This window comes from Pseudophryne corroboree, unplaced genomic scaffold, assembly GCF_028390025.1.
Source record: "Pseudophryne corroboree isolate aPseCor3 unplaced genomic scaffold, aPseCor3.hap2 scaffold_423, whole genome shotgun sequence".
In the NCBI taxonomy this organism is placed as follows: Eukaryota; Metazoa; Chordata; class Amphibia; order Anura; family Myobatrachidae; genus Pseudophryne; species Pseudophryne corroboree.
In genome coordinates, this window is record NW_026970056.1 from 384,211 (window position 1) to 411,468 (window position 27,258).

Genomic DNA, 27,258 nt, shown 5'->3' on the forward strand with positions numbered 1-27,258 from the left:
CATATTGCAAAAATGGGGGGGAGGGCATATAATTCTCTGTCACAGGGCACCAAAAAGTCTAGTTATGGCTCTGGTATGCATTATGTAATCTGGCAGACCATCTCTCCAACACTGGCTGGTTGGAATAGAAATCCGGTTATCTATGTGAGCAAATGACCATCAACGATTTACTCTCAAACACTAAAAAATGGACAAAAATGGTCCCCTAAACAAATTGGTTAAATTTTGGGTTTAACCAATTTGTGTAATGACCATTTTTGACCACTTTTCTAGTGTTTGGGAGCAAATGGTTAATTGACATTTGCTCCTATACATTACCAGATTTTCATTCCATCCATCCAGACTGGATAGATAGCCTGACAGATAATTGTGTAGTGTACGCCCAGGATAACTGTTAGTCATGCTTTATTTTATGGCGGCACATAAATGGGTGGACAGATCCAGGGCAAGCACTGCCCACTCATGCATAGTTGTCAACTGATGTGAAGTTCCAGGGGGCAATCTCAGTTATAAAGAGAAGTATCTGGAAATTGTCCCTAGTTAAAAAAAAATAAATTTGATCAACTCCATTTATTTAGTATGATATCCCAGGTGATAGGATGCCGGCAGTCAGAACAACATACTTTATTAAATAACACATCTCAAACTACCATACCCAGGATTCAAACCTATAACCTGTTGAATTCTAATCAAACACCCTACCTATTGAGCTATTTGATCCTGCATAAAAATTGTGAACATTATATGAAGCTATTGGTACTTTGCAAAAAAAAAGAATCAGCATTACAACGCAGCAGATCCATGCAGTTTGCAGCCACACACTACATGTATCTGCTCAGCCACAATGCTGATTATTTCTTCACAAAGTACAAGGTGAGCTCCAAACAGAATTCTCTAGCTTAGAATTATACCTTTCTTTGCCAAACCTAGAAGTCGGGCCCCCCACCCTGGGATCCCCCAGAGGGAGGCCTGCACCGTCATGCGGCAGGCTTGTCCGTTTTGGAAGCAGGCTGATGGGCAGCCCAGGATTGCTTCAGTCTGGGCTTGGCAGGTCTGGAAACATGAGCTTGCTTTGGGTATGCCTGACCTTGGGTACGCTTTACCTGGAGGATGAAAGGGCCAAGAAAAGTACTTTTAGCCTTCTGCGTGGTAGGAGTCATACTAGGTAGGCAAGCTGTTTTAGCAGTAGCCAGATCAGCTACAATCTTATTGAGGTCTTCTCCAAAAGGAGATTCAACTGAGGCAGCACAAGGGAACTCTCATCTGGGGACAACAACTGCAGGGAGAACACATATTTTCAGATGAACATGGTAGGGCAGAAGGCTGCCTAATACTGAAGCACCCCCAAACAACAAATCAAATGCAACTTACTTGACAGAGATGTGCCTGAGCAACGGCCCTCCCCAGCCCTATCCCAAATCATACTTATTTTGCATAGGAGATACCATGGTCATGAAGATTGTTCTCCCAGGGTTAGGTTCATTCATTGCATTCTGGGTATGCTGACCCCTGTGATTTCCCCAAATGTGGGAAACTCGACTGCATTATTTGTGGTAGTGGGGGACTGTGTTTGTGCTTTCCTCTGGTCAGCTCTGGTAAAAGTCAGATTTCTTTGTCTCAGATCTTCCTCTAGCCTTTGTCTTCTTTCGAGAGTTCCCTTGTGCTGCCTCAGTTGGATCTCCTTCACTTGACAGGGGGGTGCCCGAGCAGCGACCCTCCCCAGCTCTAGCCCAACTCCTACTTACCTGCCAGGTGAGATACTATGATCATGAAGTTGCTTCTCCCAGGGCAAGGCTCACCCATTGCACTCTGGGTGTGCTGCCCCTGCGATTTCCCCAAATGTGGGAAACTTGACTGCATAATTTGAGTTTTCCCTGGTCGGCTCTCATGTAATTCAGATCTCTTTGTCTCAGGTCTCTCTCCACCCTAGTTTGCTGTCTGGTTCCACTTCTTTTTTCTTGAGCCCCTCCCTTCTATACCCTTGTGCACTATCCTGACTTCTCCTCCCGTCTGCTTACTTTGTGCCTCCCAATGCACAATGCAAACTACGGGTAGTGCTGCAGGGCCCACACCCTTTTACTTGCTTTACAGAGCAGCTCTGGAGCTGTTACAGTGCCCAGCTGCTGCAAGAAATCAGCTTGAATGCTTCAGGGGCTGGGGAATGGCCAACATGAGCCCCACACCGAAGGAGGGTGGGGGTGCTTAATGTGAACTAGGGGTCATCCAAGCACCACAAAAGGCCTCCATGCCCTGCACGCTCCTTTTCTCTTTTCATATGCAGACGAGGGTTGAAGCCAACTTTGACCCACTGCTTGGATGACATCACCATATTCAAATCCATCTGCTGCAGGCCATCCCCCAGGAATGCTTGCACTAGTTGTTGCATTTGGTTTGTTGTTTGGGGGTGCTTCAGTATTAGGCAGCCTTCTGCCACCCCATGTTCATCTGAAAATATGTGTTCTCCCTGCAGTTGTTGTCCCCAGATGAGAGTTCCCTTGTGCTGCCTCAGTTGAATCTCCTTTACTTGACAGAGATGTGCCTGAGCAACGGCCCTCCCCAGCCCTATCCCAAATCATACTTATTTTGCATAGGAGATACTATTGTCATGAAGATTGTTCTCCCAGGGTGAGGTTCATTCATTGCATTCTGGGTATGCTGACCCCTGTGATTTCCCCAAATGTGGGAAACTCGACTGCATTATTTGTGGTAGTGGTGGACTGTGTTTGTGCTTTCCTCTAGTCAGCTCTGGTAAAAGTCAGATTTCTTTGTCTCAGATATTCCTCTAGCCTTGTTCTTCTTTTGAGAGTTCCCTTGTGCTGCCTCAGTTGGATCTCCTTCACTTGAAAGGTAGTGCCCGAGCAGCGACCCTCCCCAGCTCTAGCCCAACTCCTACTAACCTGCCAGGTGAGATACTATGATCATGAAGGTGCTTCTCCCAGGGCAAGGCTCACCCATTGCACTCTGGGTGTGCTGCCCCTTGCGATTTCCCCAAATGTGGGAAACTTGACTGCATAATTTGTGTTTCCCCTGGACGGCTCTCGTATAATTCAGATCTCTTTGTCTCAGGTCTCTCTCCAGCCTAGTATGCTGTCTGTTTCCACTTCTCTTTTCTTGAGCCCATCCCTTCTATAACCTTGTGCACTATCCTGACTTCTCCTCCCGTCTGCTTACTTTGTGCCTTCCAATGCACAATGCAAACTACAGGTAGTGCTGCAGGGCCCACACCCTTTTACTTGCCTTACAGAGCAGCTCTGGAGCTGTTACAGTACCCAGCTGCTGCAAGAAATCAGCTTGAATGCTTTAGGGGCTGGGGCATGGCCAACATGAGCCCCACACCGAAGGAGGGTGGGGGTGTTTAATGCGAACTAGGGGTCATCCAAGCGTCGCAAAAGGCCGCCATGCCCTGCATATCCCTTTTCTCTTTTCATAAGCAGACGAGGGATGAAGCCAACTTTGACCCACTGCTTGGATGACATCACTTGCTGCCTTTCCAATGAAGCAAGTTTAATTTAGTAATAGGTGAAAAACCATCCCTACAAAGGTGTTAATCAGATACTTGGCTTTGTGGACACTTTTCAGAGAACAAATTTGTTAGCATAAAAATAAAGCCAGAAAATGAAGAGCTGTTTAATCACTCAATTGGATTTTTCTGCAAGCGTATTTCTTTTTCTCTGCAACCCACTGCTAAGTTGTGCTTCCTAGCTGTTCTTTTATAAAATCACTTAATCAAATCTAACTCTGATTACATCAGAGAAGGCCAGGTACCCTACACCATAAGAGGGGGTTTGAAATTTTGACTTGTCTACTTAAAGATCACCAAAATCTGATAACAAGGTAAATTACGTCCCTGGGTAGGATTGAACCACCAACCTTTTGGTTAATAACCGAACACGCTAACTGATTGCGCCACAGAGACACATTGCAAAAGTATATACTGACAAAGGCTAATAAGCATTCATCTAGAACGTTTCCTAGAAAAACTTTAAAAAGTCAATAATCTGGAGAGTTTTTGTAAGATGTTTCTTCCATCAACCAATGAAGAAACACATTGGTACTTTCCCATGATGAGTGAGTGCTTCAGGATCTCTTGCACTTACATGTGCAGCAGAGTACTGCAATGGAAGCATGCTGGGCCCATAACCCAGAGGTAGGCAGATTGAAACTATCCTCTGCTATATGCATTTTTTTTTGTTAATTAAAGTAATCCAAAACTGGGATTGATATTTTTGCTCTTTTATTTTTACTTAAAGTACAATAACTTTTATTATTTTAATTTGTTTTAATAGTATATTGACAGTATTGTTTTCTTTCAAAAATCCACTTAATTTTCTTTACCCTATTATTCAAATGGTAATTGACAAAAACAAACTACATTGTCACCAGAAGAGCAATACAAAATGTACAAGTGATATATTAAAATCATCTTTCCAGCTTGAATTTCAATGATGCATTGGGGCAACGATTTTGTGAGAAACCTCTTCACCCTTAAATAAAGATTTTCTTAATTCCTTACCTGTGTGCTAATTAGATATCACCTTGTTTTCACATTAAACAGACTTCCACATGAGAAAGCAGCAAGGATGCAGTGGCGTTAATGTTTCCTGGTGTCAACCTGTATTATTTCAGTAGATATTGAAATGAGGATGCATATTGCTGCCTTTCCAATGAAGCATGTTTAATTTAGTAATAGGTGAAAAACCATCCCTACAAAGGTGTTAATCAGATACTTGGCTTTGTGGACTCTTTTCAGAGAACAAATTTGTTAGCATAAAAATAAAGCCAGAAAATGAAGAGCTGTTTAATCACTCAATTGGATTTTTCTGCCAGCATATTTCTTTTTCTCTGCAACCCACTGCTAAATTGTGCTTCCTAGCTGTTTTTTTTCATAAAATCACTTAATCAAATCTAACTGATTACATCAGAGTAGGCCAGGTACCCTACACCATAAGAGAGGGTTTGAAATTTTGACTTGTCTACTTAAATATCACCAAAATCTGATCACAAGGTCAATTACGTCCCTGGGTGGGATTGAACCACCAACTTTTTGGTTAATAGCCGTACACACTAACTGATTGCGCTACAGCGACACTTTGTGAAAGTACATACTGACAAAGGCTAATAAGCATTCATCTAGAACGTTTCCTAGAAAAACTTTAAATAGTCAATAATCTGGAGAGTTTTTGTAAGATGTTTCTTCCATCAACCAATGAAGAAACACATTGGTACTTTCCCATGATGAGTGAGTGCTTCAGGATCTCTTGCACTTACATGTGCAGCAGAGTACTGTAATGGAAGCATGCTGGGTCCATAACCCAGAGGTAGGCAGATTGAAATTATCCTCTGCTATATGCATTTTTTTTGTTAATTAAAGTAATCCAAAACTGGGATTGATATTTTTGCTCTTTTTATTTTACTTAAAGTACAATAACTTTTACCTTTTTAATTTGTTTTAATAGTATATAGACAGTATTGTTTTCTTTCAAAAATCCACTTAATTTTCTTTACCCGATTATTAAAATGGTAATTGACAAAAACAAACTACATTGTCACCAGAAGAGCAATACAAAATGTACAAGTGATATATTAAAATCATCTTTCCAGCTTGAATTTCAATGATGCATTGGGGCAACGATTTTGTGAGAAACATCTTACCCTTAAATAAAGATTTTCTTAATTCCTTACCTGTGTGCTAATTAGATATCACCTTGTTTTCACATTAAACAGACTTCCACATGAGAAAGCAGCAAGGATGCAGTGGCGTTAATGTTTCCTGGTGTCAACCTGTATTATTTCAGTAGATATTGAAATGAGGATGCATCTTGCTGCCTTTCCAATGAAGCAAGTTTAATTTAGTAATAGGTGAAAAACCATCCCTACAAAGATGTTAATCCGATACTTGGCTTTGTGGACACTTTTCAGAGAACAAATTAGTTAGCATAAAAATAAAGCCAGAAAATGAAGAGCTGTTTAATCACTCAATTGGATTTTTCTGCCAGCATATTTCATTTTCTCTGCAAACCACTGCTAAATTGTGCTTCCTAGCTGTTTTTTGATAAAATCACTTAATCAAATCTAACTCTGATTACATCAGAGTAGGCCAGGTACCCTACACCATAAGAGGGGGTTTGAAATTTTGACTTGTCTACTTAAAGATCACCAAAATCTGATGACAAGGTCAATAACATCCCTGGGTGGGATTGAACCACCAACCCTTTGGTTAATAACCAAACACACTAACCGATTACACCACAGAGACACTTTGCAAAAGTACATACTGACAAAGGCTAATAAGCATTCATCTAGAACATTTCCTAGAAAACTTTAAAAAGTCAATAATCTGGAGAGTTTTTGTAAGATGTTTCTTCCATCAACCAATGAAGAAACGCATTGGTACTTTCCCATGATGAGTGAGTGCTTCAGGATCTCTTGCACTTACATGTGCAGCAGAGTACTGCAATGGAAGCATGCTGGGCCCCTTAACCCAGAGGTAGGCAGATTGAAACTATCCTCTGCTATATGCATTTTTTTTTTGTTAATTAAAGTAATCCAAAACTGGGATTGATATTTTTGCTCTTTTATTTTTACTTAAAGTACAATAACTTTTACCATTTTAATTTGTTTTAATAGTATATTGACAGTATTGTTTTCTTTCAAAAATCCACTTAATTTTCTTTACCCTATTATTAAAATGGTAATTGACAAAAACAAACTACATTGTCACCAGAAGAGCAATACAAAATGTACAAGTGATATATTAAAATCATCTTTCCAGCTTGAATTTCAATGATGCATTGGGGCAACGATTTTGTGAGAAACATCTTCACCCTTAAATAAAGATTTTCTTAATTCCTTACCTGTGTGCTAATTAGATATCACCTTGTTTTCACATTAAACAGACTTCCACATGAGAAAGCAGCAAGGATGCAGTGGCGTTAATGTTTCCTGGTGTCAACCTGTATTAATTCAGTAGATATTGAAATGAGGATGCATCTTGCTGCCTTTCCAATGAAGCAAGTTTAATTTAGTAATAGGTGAAAAACCATCCCTACAAAGATGTTAATCAGATACTTGGCTTTGTGGACACTTTTCAGAGAACAAATTTGTTAGCATATAAATAAAGCCAGAAAATGAAGAGCTGTTTAATCACTCAATTGGATTTTTTTGCCAGCATATTTCTTTTTCTCTGCAAACCACTGCTAAATTGTGCTTCCTAGCTGTTTTTATAAAATCACTGAATCAAATCTAACTCTGATTACATCAGAGAAGGCCAGGTACCCTACACCATAACAGGGGTTTTTGAAATTTTGACTTGTCTACTTAAAGATCACCAAAATCTGATAACAAGGTCAATTACATCCCTGGGTGGGATTGAACCACCAACCTTTTGGTTAATAGCCGTACACACTAACTGATTGCGCCACAGCGACACTTTGCAAAAGTACATACTGACAAAGGCTAATAAGCATTCATCTAGAACGTTTCCTAGAAAAACTTTAAATAGTCAATAATCTGGAGAGTTTTTGTAAGATGTTTCTTCCATCAACCAATGAAGAAACACATTGGTACTTTCCCATGATGAGTGAGTACTTCAGGATCTCTTGCAATTACATGTGCAGCAGAGTACTGTAATGGAAGCATGCTGGGTCCATAGCCCAGAGGTAGGCAGATTGAAACTATCCTCTGCTATATGCGTTTTTTTTTGTTAATTAAAGTAATCCAAAACTGGGATTGATATTTTTGCTCTTTTATTTTTACTTAAAGTACAATAACTTTTACCATTTTCATTTGTTTTAATAGTATATTGACAGTATTGTTTTCTTTCAAAAATCCACTTAATTTTCTTTACCCGATTATTAAAATGGTAATTGACAAAAACAAACTACATTGTCACCAGAAGAGCAATACAAAATGTACAAGTGATATATTAAAATCATCTTTCCAGCTTGAATTTCAATGATGCATTGGGGCAACGATTTTGTGAGAAACCTCTTCACCCTTAAATAAAGATTTTCTTAATTCCTTACCTGTGTGCTAATTAGATATCACCTTGTTTTCACATTAAACAGACTTCCACATGAGAAAGCAGCAAGGATGCAGTGGCGTTAATGTTTCCTGGTGTCAACCTGTATTATTTCAGTAGATATTGAAATGAGGATGCATATTGCTGCCTTTCCAATGAAGCATGTTTAATTTAGTAATAGGTGAAAAACCATCCCTACAAAGGTGTTAATCAGATACTTGGCTTTGTGGACTCTTTTCAGAGAACAAATTTGTTAGCATAAAAATAAAGCCAGAAAATGAAGAGCTGTTTAATCACTCAATTGGATTTTTCTGCCAGCATATTTCTTTTTCTCTGCAACCCACTGCTAAATTGTGCTTCCTAGCTGTTTTTTTTCATAAAATCACTTAATCAAATCTAACTGATTACATCAGAGTAGGTCAGGTACCCTACACCATAAGAGAGGGTTTGAAATTTTGACTTGTCTACTTAAATATCACCAAAATCTGATCACAAGGTCAATTACGTCCCTGGGTGGGATTGAACCACCAACTTTTTGGTTAATAGCCGTACACACTAACTGATTGCGCTACAGCGACACTTTGTGAAAGTACATACTGACAAAGGCTAATAAGCATTCATCTAGAACGTTTCCTAGAAAAACTTTAAATAGTCAATAATCTGGAGAGTTTTTGTAAGATGTTTCTTCCATCAACCAATGAAGAAACACATTGGTACTTTCCCATGATGAGTGAGTGCTTCAGGATCTCTTGCACTTACATGTGCAGCAGAGTACTGTAATGGAAGCATGCTGGGTCCATAACCCAGAGGTAGGCAGATTGAAATTATCCTCTGCTATATGCATTTTTTTTGTTAATTAAAGTAATCCAAAACTGGGATTGATATTTTTGCTCTTTTTATTTTACTTAAAGTACAATAACTTTTACCTTTTTAATTTGTTTTAATAGTATATAGACAGTATTGTTTTCTTTCAAAAATCCACTTAATTTTCTTTACCCGATTATTAAAATGGTAATTGACAAAAACAAACTACATTGTCACCAGAAGAGCAATACAAAATGTACAAGTGATATATTAAAATCATCTTTCCAGCTTGAATTTCAATGATGCATTGGGGCAACGATTTTGTGAGAAACATCTTACCCTTAAATAAAGATTTTCTTAATTCCTTACCTGTGTGCTAATTAGATATCACCTTGTTTTCACATTAAACAGACTTCCACATGAGAAAGCAGCAAGGATGCAGTGGCGTTAATGTTTCCTGGTGTCAACCTGTATTATTTCAGTAGATATTGAAATGAGGATGCATCTTGCTGCCTTTCCAATGAAGCAAGTTTAATTTAGTAATAGGTGAAAAACCATCCCTACAAAGATGTTAATCCGATACTTGGCTTTGTGGACACTTTTCAGAGAACAAATTAGTTAGCATAAAAATAAAGCCAGAAAATGAAGAGCTGTTTAATCACTCAATTGGATTTTTCTGCCAGCATATTTCATTTTCTCTGCAAACCACTGCTAAATTGTGCTTCCTAGCTGTTTTTTGATAAAATCACTTAATCAAATCTAATTACATCAGAGTAGGCCAGGTACCCTACACCATAAGAGGGGGTTTGAAATTTTGACTTGTCTACTTAAAGATCACCAAAATCTGATGACAAGGTCAATAACATCCCTGGGTGGGATTGAACCACCAACCCTTTGGTTAATAACCAAACACACTAACCGATTGCACCACAGAGACACTTTGCAAAAGTACATACTGACAAAGGCTAATAAGCATTCATCTAGAACGTTTCCTAGAAAACTTTAAAAAGTCAATAATCTGGAGAGTTTTTGTAAGATGTTTCTTCCATCAACCAATGAAGAAACGCATTGGTACTTTCCCATGATGAGTGAGTGCTTCAGGATCTCTTGCACTTACATGTGCAGCAGAGTACTGCAATGGAAGCATGCTGGGCCCCTTAACCCAGAGGTAGGCAGATTGAAACTATCCTCTGCTATATGCATTTTTTTTTTGTTAATTAAAGTAATCCAAAACTGGGATTGATATTTTTGCTCTTTTATTTTTACTTAAAGTACAATAACTTTTACCATTTTCATTTGTTTTAATAGTATATTGACAGTATTGTTTTCTTTCAAAAATCCACTTAATTTTCTTTACCCTATTATTAAAATGGTAATTGACAAAAACAAACTACATTGTCACCAGAAGAGCAATACAAAATGTACAAGTGATATATTAAAATCATCTTTCCAGCTTGAATTTCAATGATGCATTGGGGCAACGATTTTGTGAGAAACATCTTCACCCTTAAATAAAGATTTTCTTAATTCCTTACCTGTGTGCTAATTAGATATCACCTTGTTTTCACATTAAACAGACTTCCACATGAGAAAGCAGCAAGGATGCAGTGGCGTTAATGTTTCCTGGTGTCAACCTGTATTATTTCAGTAGATATTGAAATGAGGATGCATCTTGCTGCCTTTCCAATGAAGCAAGTTTAATTTAGTAATAGGTGAAAAACCATCCCTACAAAGATGTTAATCAGATACTTGGCTTTGTGGACACTTTTCAGAGAACAAATTTGTTAGCATAAAAATAAAGCCAGAAAATGAAGAGCTGTTTAATCACTCAATTGGATTTTTTTGCCAGCATATTTCTTTTTCTCTGCAAACCACTGCTAAATTGTGCTTCCTAGCTGTTTTTATAAAATCACTGAATCAAATCTAACTCTGATTACATCAGAGAAGGCCAGGTACCCTACACCATAACAGGGGTTTTTGAAATTTTGACTTGTCTACTTAAAGATCACCAAAATCTGATAACAAGGTCAATTACATCCCTGGGTGGGATTGAACCACCAACCTTTTGGTTAATAGCCGTACACACTAACTGATTGCGCCACAGCGACACTTTGCAAAAGTACATACTGACAAAGGCTAATAAGCATTCATCTAGAACGTTTCCTAGAAAAACTTTAAGTAGTCAATAATCTGGAGAGTTTTTGTAAGATGTTTCTTCCATCAACCAATGAAGAAACACATTGGTACTTTCCCATGATGAGTGAGTACTTCAGGATCTCTTGCAATTACATGTGCAGCAGAGTACTGTAATGGAAGCATGCTGGGTCCATAGCCCAGAGGTAGGCAGATTGAAACTATCCTCTGCTATATGCGTTTTTTTTTGTTAATTAAAGTAATCCAAAACTGGGATTGATATTTTTGCTCTTTTATTTTTACTTAAAGTACAATAACTTTTACCATTTTCATTTGTTTTAATAGTATATTGACAGTATTGTTTTCTTTCAAAAATCCACTTAATTTTCTTTACCCGATTATTAAAATGGTAATTGACAAAAACAAACTACATTGTCACCAGAAGAGCAATACAAAATGTACAAGTGATATATTAAAATCATCTTTCCAGCTTGAATTTCAATGATGCATTGGGGCAACGATTTTGTGAGAAACATCTTCACCCTTAAATAAAGATTTTCTTAATTCCTTACCTGTGTGCTAATTAGATATCACCTTGTTTTCACATTAAACAGACTTCCACATGAGAAAGCAGCAAGGATGCAGTGGCGTTAATGTTTCCTGGTGTCAACCTGTATTATTTCAGTAGATATTCAAATGAGGATGCATCTTGCTGCCTTTCCAATGAAGCAAGTTTAATTTAGTAATAGGTGAAAAACCATCCCTACAAAGGTGTTAATCAGAAACTTGGCTTTGTGGACACTTTTCAGAGAACAAATTTGTTAGCATAAAAATAAAGCCAGAAAATGAAGAGCTGTTTAATCACTCAATTGGATTTTTTTGCCAGCATATTTCTTTTTCTCTGCAACCCACTGCTAAATTGTGCTTCCTAGCTGTTTTTATAAAATCACTGAATCAAATCTAACTCTGATTACATCAGAGAAGGCCAGGTACCCTACACCATAAGAGGGGGTTTGAAATTTTGACTTGTCTACATAAAGATCACCAAAATCTGATAACAAGGTCAATTACGTCCCTGGGTGGGATTGAACCACCAACCTTTTGGTTAATAGCCTTACACAGTAACTGATTGCGCCACAGCAACACTTTGCAAAAGTCCATACTGACAAAGGCTAATAAGCATTCATCTAGAACGATTCCTAGAAACATTTTAAAAAGTCAATAATGTGGAGAGTTTTTGTAAGATGTTTCTTCCATCAACCAATGAAGAAACACATTGGTACTTTCCCATGATGAGTGAGTGCTTCAGGATCTCTTGCACTTACATGTGCAGCAGAGTACTGTAATGGAAGCATGCTGGGTCCATAACCCAGAGGTAGGCAGATTGAAACTATCCTCTGCTATATGCATTTTTTTTTGTTAATTAAAGTAATCCAAAACTGGGATTGATATTTTTGCTCTTTTATTTTTACTTAAAGTACAATAACTTTTACCATTTTAATTTGTTTTAATAGTATATTGACAGTATTGTTTTCTTTCAAAAATCCAATTAATTTTCTTTACCCGATTATTAAAATGGTAATTGACAAAAACAAACTACATTGTCACCAGAAGAGCAATACAAAATGTACAAATGATATATTAAAATCATCTTTCCAGCTTGAATCTCAATGATGCATTGGGGCAACGATTTTGTGAGAAACATCTTACCCTTAAATAAAGATTTTCTTAATTCCTTACCTGTGTGCTAATTAGATATCACCTTGTTTTCACATTAAACAGACTTCCACATGAGAAAGCAGCAAGGATGCAGTGGCGTTAATGTTTCCTGGTGTCAACCTGTATTATTTCAGTAGATATTGAAATGAGGATGCATCTTGCTGCCTTTCCAATGAAGCAAGTTTAATTTAGTAATAGGTGAAAAACCATCCCTACAAAGATGTTAATCCGATACTTGGCTTTGTGGACACTTTTCAGAGAACAAATTAGTTAGCATAAAAATAAAGCCAGAAAATGAAGAGCTGTTTAATCACTCAATTGGATTTTTCTGCCAGCATATTTCATTTTCTCTGCAAACCACTGCTAAATTGTGCTTCCTAGCTGTTTTTTGATAAAATCACTTAATCAAATCTAACTCTGATTACATCAGAGTAGGCCAGGTACCCTACACCATAAGAGGGGGTTTGAAATTTTGACTTGTCTACTTAAAGATCACCAAAATCTGATGACAAGGTCAATAACATCCCTGGGTGGGATTGAACCACCAACCCTTTGGTTAATAACCAAACACACTAACCGATTGCACCACAGAGACACTTTGCAAAAGTACATACTGACAAAGGCTAATAAGCATTCATCTAGAACGTTTCCTAGAAAACTTTAAAAAGTCAATAATCTGGAGAGTTTTTGTAAGATGTTTCTTCCATCAACCAATGAAGAAACGCATTGGTACTTTCCCATGATGAGTGAGTGCTTCAGGTTCTCTTGCACTTACATGTGCAGCAGAGTACTGCAATGGAAGCATGCTGGGCCCCTTAACCCAGAGGTAGGCAGATTGAAACTATCCTCTGCTATATGCATTTTTTTTTGTTAATTAAAGTAATCCAAAACTGGGATTGATATTTTTGCTCTTTTATTTTTACTTAAAGTACAATAACTTTTACCATTTTAATTTGTTTTAATAGTATATTGACAGTATTGTTTTCTTTCAAAAATCCACTTAATTTTCTTTACCCTATTATTAAAATGGTAATTGACAAAAACAAACTACATTGTCACCAGAAGAGCAATACAAAATGTACAAGTGATATATTAAAATCATCTTTCCAGCTTGAATTTCAATGATGCATTGGGGCAACGATTTTGTGAGAAACATCTTCACCCTTAAATAAAGATTTTCTTAATTCCTTACCTGTGTGCTAATTAGATATCACCTTGTTTTCACATTAAACAGACTTCCACATGAGAAAGCAGCAAGGATGCAGTGGCGTTAATGTTTCCTGGTGTCAACCTGTATTATTTCAGTAGATATTGAAATGAGGATGCATCTTGCTGCCTTTCCAATGAAGCAAGTTTAATTTAGTAATAGGTGAAAAACCATCCCTACAAAGATGTTAATCAGATACTTGGCTTTGTGGACACTTTTCAGAGAACAAATTTGTTAGCATAAAAATAAAGCCAGAAAATGAAGAGCTGTTTAATCACTCAATTGGATTTTTTTGCCAGCATATTTCTTTTTCTCTGCAAACCACTGCTAAATTGTGCTTCCTAGCTGTTTTTATAAAATCACTGAATCAAATCTAACTCTGATTACATCAGAGAAGGCCAGGTACCCAACACCATAACAGGGGTTTTTGAAATTTTGACTTGTCTACTTAAAGATCACCAAAATCTGATAACAAGGTCAATTACATCCCTGGGTGGGATTGAACCACCAACCTTTTGGTTAATAGCCGTACACACTAACTGATTGCGCCACAGCGACACTTTGCAAAAGTACATACTGACAAAGGCTAATAAGCATTCATCTAGAACGTTTCCTAGAAAAACTTTAAGTAGTCAATAATCTGGAGAGTTTTTGTAAGATGTTTCTTCCATCAACCAATGAAGAAACACATTGGTACTTTCCCATGATGAGTGAGTACTTCAGGATCTCTTGCAATTACATGTGCAGCAGAGTACTGTAATGGAAGCATGCTGGGTCCATAGCCCAGAGGTAGGCAGAATGAAACTATCCTCTGCTATATGCGTTTTTTTTTGTTAATTAAAGTAATCCAAAACTGGGATTGATATTTTTGCTCTTTTATTTTTACTTAAAGTACAATAACTTTTACCATTTTCATTTGTTTTAATAGTATATTGACAGTATTGTTTTCTTTCAAAAATCCACTTAATTTTCTTTACCCGATTATTAAAATGGTAATTGACAAAAACAAACTACATTGTCACCAGAAGAGCAATACAAAATGTACAAGTGATATATTAAAATAATCTTTCCAGCTTGAATTTCAATGATGCATTGGGGCAACGATTTTGTGAGAAACATCTTCACCCTTAAATAAAGATTTTCTTAATTCCTTACCTGTGTGCTAATTAGATATCACCTTGTTTTCACATTAAACAGACTTCCACATGAGAAAGCAGCAAGGATGCAGTGGCGTTAATGTTTCCTGGTGTCAACCTATATTATTTCAGTAGATATTCAAATGAGGATGCATCTTGCAGCCTTTCCAATGAAGCAAGTTTAATTTAGTAATAGGTGAAAAACCATCCCTACAAAGGTGTTAATCAGAAACTTGGCTTTGTGGACACTTTTCAGAGAACAAATTTGTTAGCATAAAAATAAAGCCAGAAAATGAAGAGCTGTTTAATCACTCAATTGGATTTTTTTGCCAGCATATTTCTTTTTCTCTGCAACCCACTGCTAAATTGTGCTTCCAAGCTGTTTTTATAAAATCACTGAATCAAATCTAACTCTGATTACATCAGAGAAGGCCAGGTACCCTACACCATAAGAGGGGGTTTGAAATTTTGACTTGTCTACATAAAGATCACCAAAATCTGATAACAAGGTCAATTACGTCCCTGGGTGGGATTGAACCACCAACCTTTTGGTTATTAGCCTTACACAGTAACTGATTGCGCCACAGCAACACTTTGCAAAAGTCCATACTGACAAAGGCTAATAAGCATTCATCTAGAACGATTCCTAGAAACATTTTAAAAAGTCAATAATGTGGAGAGTTTTTGTAAGATGTTTCTTCCATCAACCAATGAAGAAACACATTGGTACTTTCCCATGATGAGTGAGTGCTTCAGGATCTCTTGCACTTACATGTGCAGCAGAGTACTGTAATGGAAGCATGCTGGGTCCATAACCCAGAGGTAGGCAGATTGAAACTATCCTCTGCTATATGCATTTTTTTTGTTAATTAAAGTAATCCAAAACTGGGATTGATATTTTTGCTCTTTTATTTTTACTTAAAGTACAATAACTTTTACCATTTTAATTTGTTTTAATAGTATATTGACAGTATTGTTTTCTTTCAAAAATCCAATTAATTTTCTTTACCCGATTATTAAAATGGTAATTGACAAAAACAAACTACATTGTCACCAGAAGAGCAATACAAAATGTACAAATGATATATTAAAATCATCTTTCCAGCTTGAATTTCAATGATGCATTGGGGCAACGATTTTGTGAGAAACATCTTCACCCTTAAATAAAGATTTTCTTAATTCCTTACCTGTGTGCTAATTAGATATCACCTTGTTTTCACATTAAACAGACTTCCACATGAGAAAGCAGCAAGGATGCAGTGGCGTTAATGTTTCCTGGTGTCAACCTGTATTATTTCAGTAGATATTGAAATGAGGATGCACCTTGCTGCCTTTCCAATGAAGCAAGTTTAATTTAGTAATAGGTGAAAAACCATCCCTACAAAGATGTTAATCAGATACTTGGCTTTGTGGACACTTTTCAGAGAACAAATTTGTTAGCATAAAAATAAAGCCAGAAAATGAAGAGCTATTTAATCACTCAATTGCATTTTTTTGCCAGCATATTTCTTTTTCTCTGCAACCCACTGCTAAATTGTGCTTCCTAGCTGTTTTTATAAAATCACTGAATCAAATCTAACTCTGATTACATCAGAGAAGGCCAGGTACCCTACACCATAACAGGGGTTTTCGAAATTTTGACTTGTCTACATAAAGATCACCAAAATCTGATAACAAGGTCAATTACGTCCCTGGGTGGGATTGAACCACCAACCTTTTGGTTAATAGCCTTACGCAGTAACTGATTGCACCACAGCAACACTTTGCAAAAGTCCATACTGACAAAGGCTAATAAGCATTCATCTAGAACGATTCCTAGAAACATTTTAAAAAGTCAATAATGTGGAGAGTTTTTGTAAGATGTTTCTTCCATCAACCAATGAAGAAACACATTGGTACTTTCCCATGATGAGTGAGTGCTTCAGGATCTCTTGCACTTACATGTGCAGCAGAGTACTGTAATGGAAGCATGCTGGGTCCTTAACCCAGAGGTAGGCAGATTGAAACTATCCTCTGCTATATGCATTTTTTTTTGTTAATTAAAGTAATCCAAAACTGGGATTGATATTTTTGCTCTTTTATTTTTACTTAAAGTACAATAACTTTTACCATTTTAATTTGTTTTAATAGTATATTGACAGTATTGTTTTCTTTCAAAAATCCACTTAATTTTCTTTACCCGATTATTAAAATGGTAATTGACAAAAACAAACTACATTATCACCAGAAGAGCAATATAAAATGTTCAAGTAATATATTAAAATCATCTTTCCAGCTTGGATTTCAATGATGCATTGGGGCAACGATTTTGTGAGAAACATCTTCACCCTTAAATAAAGATTTTCTTAATTCCTTACCTGTGTGCTAATTAGAGATCACCTTGTTTTCACATTAAACAGACTTCCACATGAGAAAACAGCAAAGATGCAGTGGCGTTAATGTTTCATGGTGTCAACCTGTATTATTTCCGTAGATATTGAAATGAGGATACATCTTGCTGCCTTTCCAATGAAGCAAGTTTAATTTAGTAATAGGTGAAAAACCATCCCTACAAAGATGTTAATCAGATACTTGGCTTTGTGGACACTTTTCAGAGAACAAATTTGTTATCATAAAAATAAAGCCAGAAAATGAAGAGCTGTTTAATCACTCAATTGGATTTTTCTGCCAGCATTTTTCTTTTTCTCTGCAACCCACTGCTAAATTGTGCTTCCTAGCTGTTTTTTTTATAAAATCACTTAATTAAATCTAACTCTGATTACATCAGAGAAGGCCAGGTACCCTACACCATAAGAGGGGGTTTGCAATTTTGACTTGTCTACTTAAATATCACCAAAATCTGATCACAAGGTCAATCACGTCCCTGGGTGGGATTGAACCACCAACCTTTTGATTAATAGCTGAACACACTAACCGATTGCGCCACAGAGACACTTTGCAAAAAGTAAATACTGACAAAGACTAATAAGCATTCATCTAGAACGTTTCCTAGAAAAACTTTAAAAAGTCAATAATCTGGAGAGTTTTTGTAAGATGTTTCTTCCAGCAACCAATGAAGAAACACATTGGTACTTTCGCATGATGAGTGAGTGCTTCAGGATCTCTTGCACTTACATGTGCAGCAGAGTACTGTAATGGAAGCATGCTGGGTCCATAACCCAGAGGTAGGCAGATTGAAACTATCCTTTGCTATATGCATTTTTTTTTGTTCATTAAAGTAATCCAAAACTGGGATTGATATTTTAGCTTTTATTTTTACTTAAAGTACAATAACTTTTACCATTTTAATTTGTTTTAATAGTATATTGACAGTATTGTTTTCTTTCAAAAATCCACTTAATTTTCTTTACCCGATTATTAAAATGGTAATTGACAAAAACAAACTACATTGTCACCAGAAGAGCAATACAAAATGTACAAGTGATGTATTAAAATCATCTTTCCAGCTTGAATTTCAATGATGCATTGGGGCAACGATTTTGTGAGAAACATCTTCACCCTTAAATAAAGATTTTCTTAATTCCTTACCTGTGTGCTAATTAGATATCACCTTGTTTTCACATTAAACAGACTTCCACATGAGAAAGCAGCAAGGATGCAGTGGCGTTAATGTTTCCTGGTGTCAACCTGTATTATTTCAGTAGATATTGAAATGAGGATGCATCTTGCTGCCTTTCCAATGAAGCAAGTTTAATTTAGTAATAGGTGAAAAACCATTCCTACAAAGATGTTAATCAGATATTTGGCTTTGTGGACACTTTTCAGAGTACAAATTTGTTAGCATAAAAGTAAAGCCAGAAAATGAAGAGCTGTTTAATCATTCAATTGGATTTTTTTGCCAGCATATTTCTTTTTCTCTGCAAACCACTGCTAAATTGTGCTTCCTAGCTGTTTTTATAAAATCACTGAATCAAATCTAACTCTGATTACATCAGAGAAGGCCAGGTACCCAACACCATAACAAGGGTTTTTGAAATTTTGACTTGTCTACTTAAAGATCACCAAAATCTGATAACAAGGTCAATTACGTCCCTGGGTGGGATTGAACCACCAACCTTTTGGTTAATAGCCGTACACACTAACTGATTGCGCCACAGCGACACTTTGCAAAAGTACATACTGACAAAGGCTGATAAGCATTCATCTAGAACGTTTCCAAGAAAAACTTTAAATAGTCAATAATCTGGAGAGTTTTTGTAAGATGTTTCTTCCATCAACCAATGAAGAAACACATCGGTACTTTCCCATGATGAGTGAGTGCTTCAGGATCTCTTGCAATTACATGTGCAGCAGAGTACTGTAATGGAAGCATGCTGGGTCCATAGCCCAGAGGTAGGCAGATTGAAACTATCCTCTGCTATATGCATTTTTTTTTGTTAATTAAAGTAATCCAAAACTGGGATTGATATTTTTGCTCTTTTATTTTTACTTAAAGTACAATAACTTTTACCATTTTAATTTGTTTTAATAGTATATTGACAGTATTGTTTTCTTTCAAAAATCCACTTAATTTTCTTTACCCGATTATTAAAATGGTAATTGACAAAAATAAACTGATGAGGATACTACTGCAGTCTTTGTTTCGTCTGTACCCACTGAAAGAGCAGCAAAAGGTGGAGATCTTGATGGAACAGATGAAAGGGCTTGCACTTAGAGAGGTTACTTCCTGGCCTACTGAAGAGAAGAAGACTGTGGACCAGATCCTCAACAGGCTTGCTACCACATTTGACACAAGGACAGTGTCAGAACTTAAAATGCACTTCTTTGCTCGAAAGCAACAACCAGGAGAGTCACTACGGGGCTATGCCCTCAGCTTGCAGGAAGCACTCAGAGATGTTCAGCAAGCAGACCCTGAGCAAGTGCATGACAAAGAGAAAATGTTATTGGACCAGTTCACTGAAGGTGCAAGTGGCGAATTTGTAAAACTCAGCTGCGACTATTGAGATTGCAGAAGCCTGGAAGCACATTCCTGGATTTTAAAGAGGCTGCGATTAAAGTTCTAGGCTCCAGTCTTACTTCAGGGGCTGTTCCACAAGAGTCTATTCCAGAGATGCCACGGTATCAAGAGAATTCTGATGCCCAGGAGTCAAGTTTTAAAGGAGCTACTTACCCACCTACAGTAAAAGGAGTGACAGTGCCATGTTCAAAGACATGCATATTTGACTCTTCTAGTGAGTTACGAAGTCTGCTGGCTGAACTGACACGTGGTGTGACAGAGATGCGCAGAGACCTGCAGATTCTGAAGAGACAGCAGGCACTGCTCCATGAAGAAATGGAATGGTGCCAGGAGAGGAGACCACTGAACAGTTCCCAATGGGACCTACATAGAAACAGGGAGACACTTTTTTCCAACCACTTTGCCTCCCAAAGGCGACCCATTTTTCAAAGCTGTGAAGGAAGCGGACAAATTAAGAGAGAATTTGAGCAGCCAGATCATTTAAACTCCAAATTCATGTGGTTAACCCGTTATGTTAGCCAAAGCCCGGTGGTTCAAGTTTGCATCAATGGAGTCTCAATGCCCGCTCTCTTAGACACTGGATCACAAGTGACCACAATACAAGCAACACAGTTTGAGCAGCATTGGACTGAGGAACAGATGTTTCCGTCAACTTCCACATTGATAAACCCGATTGCAAGCAATGGGCACTGCATCCCTTGCAAAGGATACTCGGAAGCTGAAATTCAAATCGGACGAACAGTGCTACCACAGCAAGGCTTCATCATCACCACTGCCCAAGATGATGGATTGCCTCCAGTGATAGTGGGCATGAATGTGTTGCGGAACTGCTGTGAGGAGCTCGTAGCAGCACTCCAAGGAGAGTTTCAAACTGACAAGCTCCAGGAGAAACAAGGCCTTCAACCTGGGATAGCCAAACAAAAGGGAAGAATGATAACAGAATTATCTGTAAGAGAGGAACATGAAAAAAATAAGGCTAGCCAAATAATGATAGAAATGCCCATCTCCAGTGTCCAGATTATCCGAAAGAATGCTTCAATGTTAGGCATGAATAATATAGCATCCAGTTCTAGAAACTGTGAGCAACCTATTCAAGGAACCAGTTTTGACCACCTGCAAGATAAAAGTCAGATGATAAGACACCTCAAAGCCTTACTGAAGATTGGGAAATACCTGACCAAGCGACAAAGGCAAGAATCCTCGCCAGAACTCCTGAAGTTGTTGAGACAGCGAGAAAGGCTGTTTGAAGAGAAAGGACAGTTGGTTCGATGTAGTGTGGATCCTAATACTCATTATAGGATCAGTCAACTTGTAATTCCAAGACAAAGTGCTTGTTATGTGCTTGAAGAATATCACAACAAGTCAGGTCACCCTGGGTGCAAAAGGATGGAAACAAGCATCTGGAAAAAGTTCTTTTGGGTTGAAATGAGGGAAGACATCAAGAGATGGTGCCGAAACTGTCCAACCTGTTCTGTAAGAAGAACCTTGCTGCCTCTTTCTCTCCAGAATCCATTGTCCCAAACCAGCTGTGATACTGAATCCCAAGATGGAATGGAAGAGGCTCATAAAATGTATTTACAGCAGACTAAGGTGGTTTGTCACCGACAAGGAGGCAAGAAGACTAGGGCTTGCAAAACAGAAAACCACCATAGTCAGCTGCAGTTTTGTACAGCATGTCCCAAAGACAGTTTAGAAAGAGTTCAATACTCATCCATGGCAGGGGGGTTGAGGTTTCCTAGACAAACTTTTCAAGACCATATACTGTCCAGATTTCAACCGATTGCTCCAGGAGCATGTGTTAATGTACTATAGCACAAAAGGAATTATACCTATCAGATACTGATGTTAAAAATGTTGATAAATGTTAATGTTTCAGACATAATCTGTGTTCACTAATGAATGTGACTGGATATAGTGAGAAGTTTATATAGGGATAAAACCAAAATGCGTGAGGACACGCATGTTTTGGGGGGGGGGCACGTGTGATATCCCATAACAACAAGGACATTTTTGACAACAGTGTAGTTGCCTGTGCCATTTTAAATAAAGTTTATTTAAAAGAAAATTGAACAGCAGTTTGAGAAGTCAGTTGGAGCCATGGTGAGGAAAGAGCTGGCGACGCCATTACGCAGAGATGAGCAGCTGAGAGAGGGGAGACAAATAAGCTGAAAATTGCATGAGAGAGTAAGCAGTAGTGCAAAATACAGCAGTGGAAGTGCAGCAATTAACAAGTAAGAACGCCATGACACTCTCAGCCAAGAGAGTGCACAGCAAGTGTCAGAGACAGGAGAGTATAAAGCCTTTATACCAATGCTGACTGGCCTACATCTGAGGGGAAACTGCCTCAGAAACATCTATTGACTGGGTGAGATAAATCCATATTTATACTGAAACCTACTCCACTGCAAAGGACATTATCCTATATTTACTATACCTATGCAGCGATTTACATGGGAAGCAGCTTCAGTTTGTTTTAAACAATCATCTTTACTACACAGAGCTACAATATTTTGTTCACAGCTAAAGGAGACAATAGCTGCATATAACTATGTAACAACATAACCGGGCCCCAACGTGCACATAGAGACTCCCTGCAGTGACACCAATGTTATCTGGGACTTAAATATTGTCTGCATAAGTTGATTTCTATTACTAAGCAACATAGTATTAATCTCAGATTTAGTTATATTACCATTTGTGTAATGACTTAAAGTGTATATGGTGTCTGTGTTTAAGTTGCTTGAATCAAATCTTTCCCTTCCCTACTGTAATCAGTTCCTTTTCTGAGTTATGTGGTAAACCATTTATTCTTTCATACAAAGCCCTGCCTGCCTTTCTTTGTGTCTGGGGAAACCTTGCCTCTCTGCCAGGAATAGAGAAGAGCTGCTGCTGAAGGAGGAATAGTCCATCAAGGTATCCCTGACCTGTTCCACATAGTTTACACACTTGTTATACCGGGGTGTTACATTGTGTGTGACTGACCTTAGGAAGAAACCGGAGCCTCCGCTGCAGTGACCCAGCAACCAGGGCACGGGAGTATACAGTGCCGCTGGGAGTGATGAAGCTGCAGTAAAGATGTCTATTAGACCTAGCCTGCTGCAGCCCTTGTAGATTCTCATAAAAAAAGTTCTTCTTTTCTTGTCAAAATTAATAGCTAAGAATAGGCTGCTTGAGGCAGGCCCCTGTTAAGTGGCCTGCTACTGAAGGCAACAACTACAAACTGAGCTCCCTGTTCATGGAAGCGGGGTTATAGAGGAGAATGCGCTGAGCATCTTGGGAACAGTCAAAAGCTTTGAGCCGGTTGGTGCCTCAGATCAAGATCCTACTCTACACCCCAATGTGAATCCTTGTGGAGTCCAGTGTACCCCACAGAAGAAATTAATGTGTCACACCCATTGGCAGCAACCTTAGAATAGCTGCTGACGGGCACAATTGAGAAAGGAAGGGGGGGGGGACATTTGAATCCAGCACATAGATGCAATTCAAATATGTAATTTGAACCTTCCTATTTTAAAATATAATGGATGAACCTCACCCTGTGAGAACAATCTTCATGATATAGAGATCTCATATGCAAAATAAGTATGAGTTGGGATAGGGCTGGGGAGGGTGGCTGCTCGGGCAGCCCCTCCCCCGTCAAGTTAAGGAGATTCAACTGAGGAAGCACAAGGGAACTCTCGTCTGGGGACAACAACTGCAGGGAGACCACATCTTTTCAGATGAACATGGGAGGGCGGAAGGCTGCCTAATACTGAAGCACCATCAAATATCAAACCATATGCAATAACTAGTACAAGCATTCCTGGGGGAAGGTCTGCAGGAGACGAATTTGCATACGGTGATGTCATCCAAGCAGTGGGCCAAAGTTGGCTGGAACCCTCATCTGCATATGAAAAGAGAAAAGGGTTATGCAGGGCATGGCGGCCTTTTGCGGCGCTTGGATGACCCCTAGTTCGCATTAAACACCTCCACCCTCCTTCGGTGTGGGGCTCATGTTGACTATGCCCCAGCCCCTGAAGCATTCAAGCTGATTTCTTGCAGCAGCTGGGCACTGTAACAGCTCCAGAGCTGCTCTGTAAGGCAAATAAAAGGGTGTGGGCCCTGCAGCACTACCTGTAGTTCGCATTGTGCGTTGGAAGGCACAAAGTAATCAGACGGGAGAAGTCAGGATAGTGCGCAAGGGCATAGAAGGGAGCGGCTCAAGAAAAGAGAAGTGGAAGCAGACAGCAAACTAGGCTGGAGAGAGACCTGAGACAAAGAGATCTGAATTATACGAGAGCCGACCAGGGGAAACACAAATTATGCAGTCAAGTTTCCCACATTTGGGGAAATCGCAGGGGCAGCACAGCCAGAGTGCAATGGGTGAGCCTTGCCCTGGGAGAAGCACCTTCAAGATCATAGTATCTCACCTGGCAGGTAAGTAGGAGTTGGGCTAGAGCTGGGGAGGGTCGCTGCTCGGGCACCCCCCTGTCAAGTGAAGGAGATCCAACTGAGGCAGCACAATGGAACTCTCGAAAGAAGAACAAGGCTAGAGGAAGATCTGAGACAAAGAAATCTGACTTTTACCAGAGCTGACCAGCGGAAAACACAAACACAGTCCCCCACTACCACAAATAATGCAGGCGAGTTTCCCACATTTGGGGAAATCACAGGGGTCAGCATACCCAGAATGCAATGAATGAACCTCACCCTGGGTGAACAATCTTCATGACCATGGTGTCTCCTATGCAAAATAAGTATGATTTGGGATAGGGCTGGGGAGGGCCGCTGCTCAGGCACCTCTCTGTCAAGTAAAGTTAATTCAACTGAGGCAGCACAAGGGAACTCTCATCTGGGGACAACAACTGCAGGGAGAACACATATTTTCAGATGAACATGGGAGGGCAGAAGGCTGCCTAATACTGAAGCACCCCCAAACAACAAACCAAATGCAACAACTAGTGCAAGCATTCCTGGGGGAAGGCCTGCAGCAGATGGATTTGCATATGGTGATGTTATCCAAGCAGTGGGTCAAAGTTGGCTTCAACCCTCATCTGCATATGAAAAGAGAAAAGGGGCGTGCAGGGCATGGCGGCCTTTTGCGGCGCTTGGATGACCCCTAGATCGCATTAAACACCCCCACCCTCCTTTGGTGTGGGGCTCATGTTGGCCATGCCCCATCCCATGAAGCATTCAAGCTGATTTCTTGCAGCAGCTGGGCACTGTAACAGCTCCAGAGCTGCTCTGTAAGGCAAGTAAAAGGGTGTGGGCCCTGCAGCACTACCTGTAGTTTGCATTGTGCATTGGAAGGCACAAAGTAAGCAGACGGGAGGAGAAGTCAGGATAGTGCACAAGGGTATAGAAGGGAGGGGCTCAAGAAAAGAGAAGTGGAAACAGACAGCAAACTAGGCTGGAGAGAGACCTGAGACAAAGAGATCTGAATTATACGAGAGCCGACCAGGGGAAACACAAATTATGCAGTCAAGTTTCCCACATTTGGGGAAATTGCAGGGGCAGCACACCCAGAGTGCAATGGGTGAGCCTTGCCCTGGGAGAAGCACCTTCATGATCATAGTATCTCACCTGGCAGGTAAGTAGGAGTTGGGCTAGAGCTGGGGAGGGTCGCTGCTCGGACACCCCCCTGTCAAGTGAAGGAGATCCAACTGAGGCAGCACAAAGGAACTCTCGAAAGAAGAACAAGGCTAGAGGAAGATCTGAGACAAAGAAATCTGACTTTTACCAGAGCTGACCAGAGGAAAGCACAAACACAGTCCACCACTACCACAAATAATGCAGTCGAGTTTCCCACATTTGGGGAAATCACAGGGGTCAGCATACCCAGAGTGCAATGAATGAACCGCACCCTGGGAGAACAATCTTCATAACAATGGTATCTCCTATGCAAAATAAGTATGATTTGGGATATGGCTGGGGAGGGCCGCTGCTCAGGCACATCTCTGTCAAGTAAAGGAGATTCAACTGAGGCAGCACAAGGGAACTCTCATCTGGGGACAACAACTGCAGGGAGAACACATATTTTCAGATGAACATGGGAGGGCAGAAGGCTGCCTAATACTGAAGCACCCCCAAACAACAAACCAAATGCAACAACTAGTGCAAGCATTCCTGGGGGAAGGCCTGCAGCAGATAGATTTGCATATGGTGATGTCATCCAAGCAGTGGGTCAAAGTTGGCTTCAACCCTCGTCTGCATATGAAAAGAGAAAAGGGGCGTGCAGGGCATGGTGGCCTTTTGCGGCACTTGGCTGACCCCTAGTTTGCATTAAACACCTCCACCCTCCTTCGGTGTGGGGCTCATGTTGGCTATGCCCCAGCCCCTGAAGCATTCAAGCTGATTTCTTGCAGCAGCTGGGCACTGTAACAGCTCCAGAGCTGCTCTGTAAGGCAAGTAAAAGGTTGTGGGCCCTGCAGCACTACCTGTAGTTCGCATTGTGCGTTGGAAGGCACAAAGTAAGCAGAAAGGAGGAGAAGTCAGGATAGTGCGCAAGGGCATAGAAGGGAGCTGCTGAAGAAAAGAGAAGTGGAAACAGACAGCAAACTAGGCTGGAGAGAGACCTGAGACAAAGAGATCTGAATTATACGAGACCTGACCAGGGGAAACACAAATTATGCAGTCAAGTTTCCCACATTTGGGGAAATCGCAGGAGCAGCACACCCAGAGTGCAATGGGTGAGCCTTGCCCTGGGAGAAGCACCTTCATGATCATAGTATCTCACCTGGCAGGTAAGTAGGAGTTGGGCTAGAGCTGGGGAGGGTCGCTGCTCGGGCACCCCCCTGTCAAGTGAAGGAGATCCAACTGAGGCAGCACAAAGGAACTCTCGAAAGAAGAACAAGGCTAGAGGAAGATCTGAGACAAAGAAATCTGACTTTTACCAGAGCTGACCAGAGGAAAGCACAAACACAGTCCACCACTACCACAAATAATGCAGTCGAGTTTCCCACATTTGGGGAAATCACAGGGGTCAGCATACCCAGAGTGCAATGAATGAACCGCACCCTGGGAGAACAATCTTCATAACAATGGTATCTCCTATGCAAAATAAGTATGATTTGGGATATGGCTGGGGAGGGCCGCTGCTCAGGCACATCTCTGTCAAGTAAAGGAGATTCAACTGAGGCAGCACAAGGGAACTCTCATCTGGGGACAACAACTGCAGGGAGAACACATATTTTCAGATGAACATGGGAGGGCAGAAGGCTGCCTAATACTGAAGCACCCCCAAACAACAAACCAAATGCAACAACTAGTGCAAGCATTCCTGGGGGAAGGCCTGCAGCAGATA

At 39.6% G+C, this 27,258-nt stretch overlaps 10 non-coding genes across 10 annotated transcripts; 4 read left to right on the top strand and 6 right to left on the bottom strand.

Annotated features, from left to right (window-relative positions):
* The first annotated feature begins 1,421 nt into the window (after positions 1–1,421).
* Positions 1,422–1,585, top strand: LOC135025767 (U1 spliceosomal RNA). The gene has a single exon (XR_010222489.1). It is a non-coding gene; the product is annotated as a U1 spliceosomal RNA (small nuclear RNA).
* Positions 1,586–1,737: 152 nt separating this feature from the next.
* Positions 1,738–1,900, top strand: LOC135025643 (U1 spliceosomal RNA). The gene has a single exon (XR_010222376.1). It is a non-coding gene; the product is annotated as a U1 spliceosomal RNA (small nuclear RNA).
* A 674-nt stretch (positions 1,901–2,574) lies between these two features.
* On the top strand, positions 2,575–2,738 carry LOC135025528 (U1 spliceosomal RNA). The gene has a single exon (XR_010222264.1). It is a non-coding gene; the product is annotated as a U1 spliceosomal RNA (small nuclear RNA).
* A 151-nt stretch (positions 2,739–2,889) lies between these two features.
* LOC135025589 (U1 spliceosomal RNA) lies at positions 2,890–3,053 on the top strand. The gene has a single exon (XR_010222323.1). It is a non-coding gene; the product is annotated as a U1 spliceosomal RNA (small nuclear RNA).
* A 21,184-nt stretch (positions 3,054–24,237) lies between these two features.
* On the bottom strand, positions 24,238–24,400 carry LOC135025659 (U1 spliceosomal RNA). Its single transcript, XR_010222391.1, has one exon. It is a non-coding gene; the product is annotated as a U1 spliceosomal RNA (small nuclear RNA).
* A 152-nt stretch (positions 24,401–24,552) lies between these two features.
* LOC135025568 (U1 spliceosomal RNA) lies at positions 24,553–24,716 on the bottom strand. Its single transcript, XR_010222303.1, has one exon. It is a non-coding gene; the product is annotated as a U1 spliceosomal RNA (small nuclear RNA).
* Positions 24,717–25,390: 674 nt separating this feature from the next.
* On the bottom strand, positions 25,391–25,553 carry LOC135025591 (U1 spliceosomal RNA). Its single transcript, XR_010222325.1, has one exon. It is a non-coding gene; the product is annotated as a U1 spliceosomal RNA (small nuclear RNA).
* Positions 25,554–25,705: 152 nt separating this feature from the next.
* On the bottom strand, positions 25,706–25,869 carry LOC135025547 (U1 spliceosomal RNA). Its single transcript, XR_010222283.1, has one exon. It is a non-coding gene; the product is annotated as a U1 spliceosomal RNA (small nuclear RNA).
* A 674-nt stretch (positions 25,870–26,543) lies between these two features.
* On the bottom strand, positions 26,544–26,706 carry LOC135025615 (U1 spliceosomal RNA). The gene has a single exon (XR_010222349.1). It is a non-coding gene; the product is annotated as a U1 spliceosomal RNA (small nuclear RNA).
* Positions 26,707–26,858: 152 nt separating this feature from the next.
* Positions 26,859–27,022, bottom strand: LOC135025549 (U1 spliceosomal RNA). The gene has a single exon (XR_010222285.1). It is a non-coding gene; the product is annotated as a U1 spliceosomal RNA (small nuclear RNA).
* Positions 27,023–27,258: the final 236 nt, after the last annotated feature.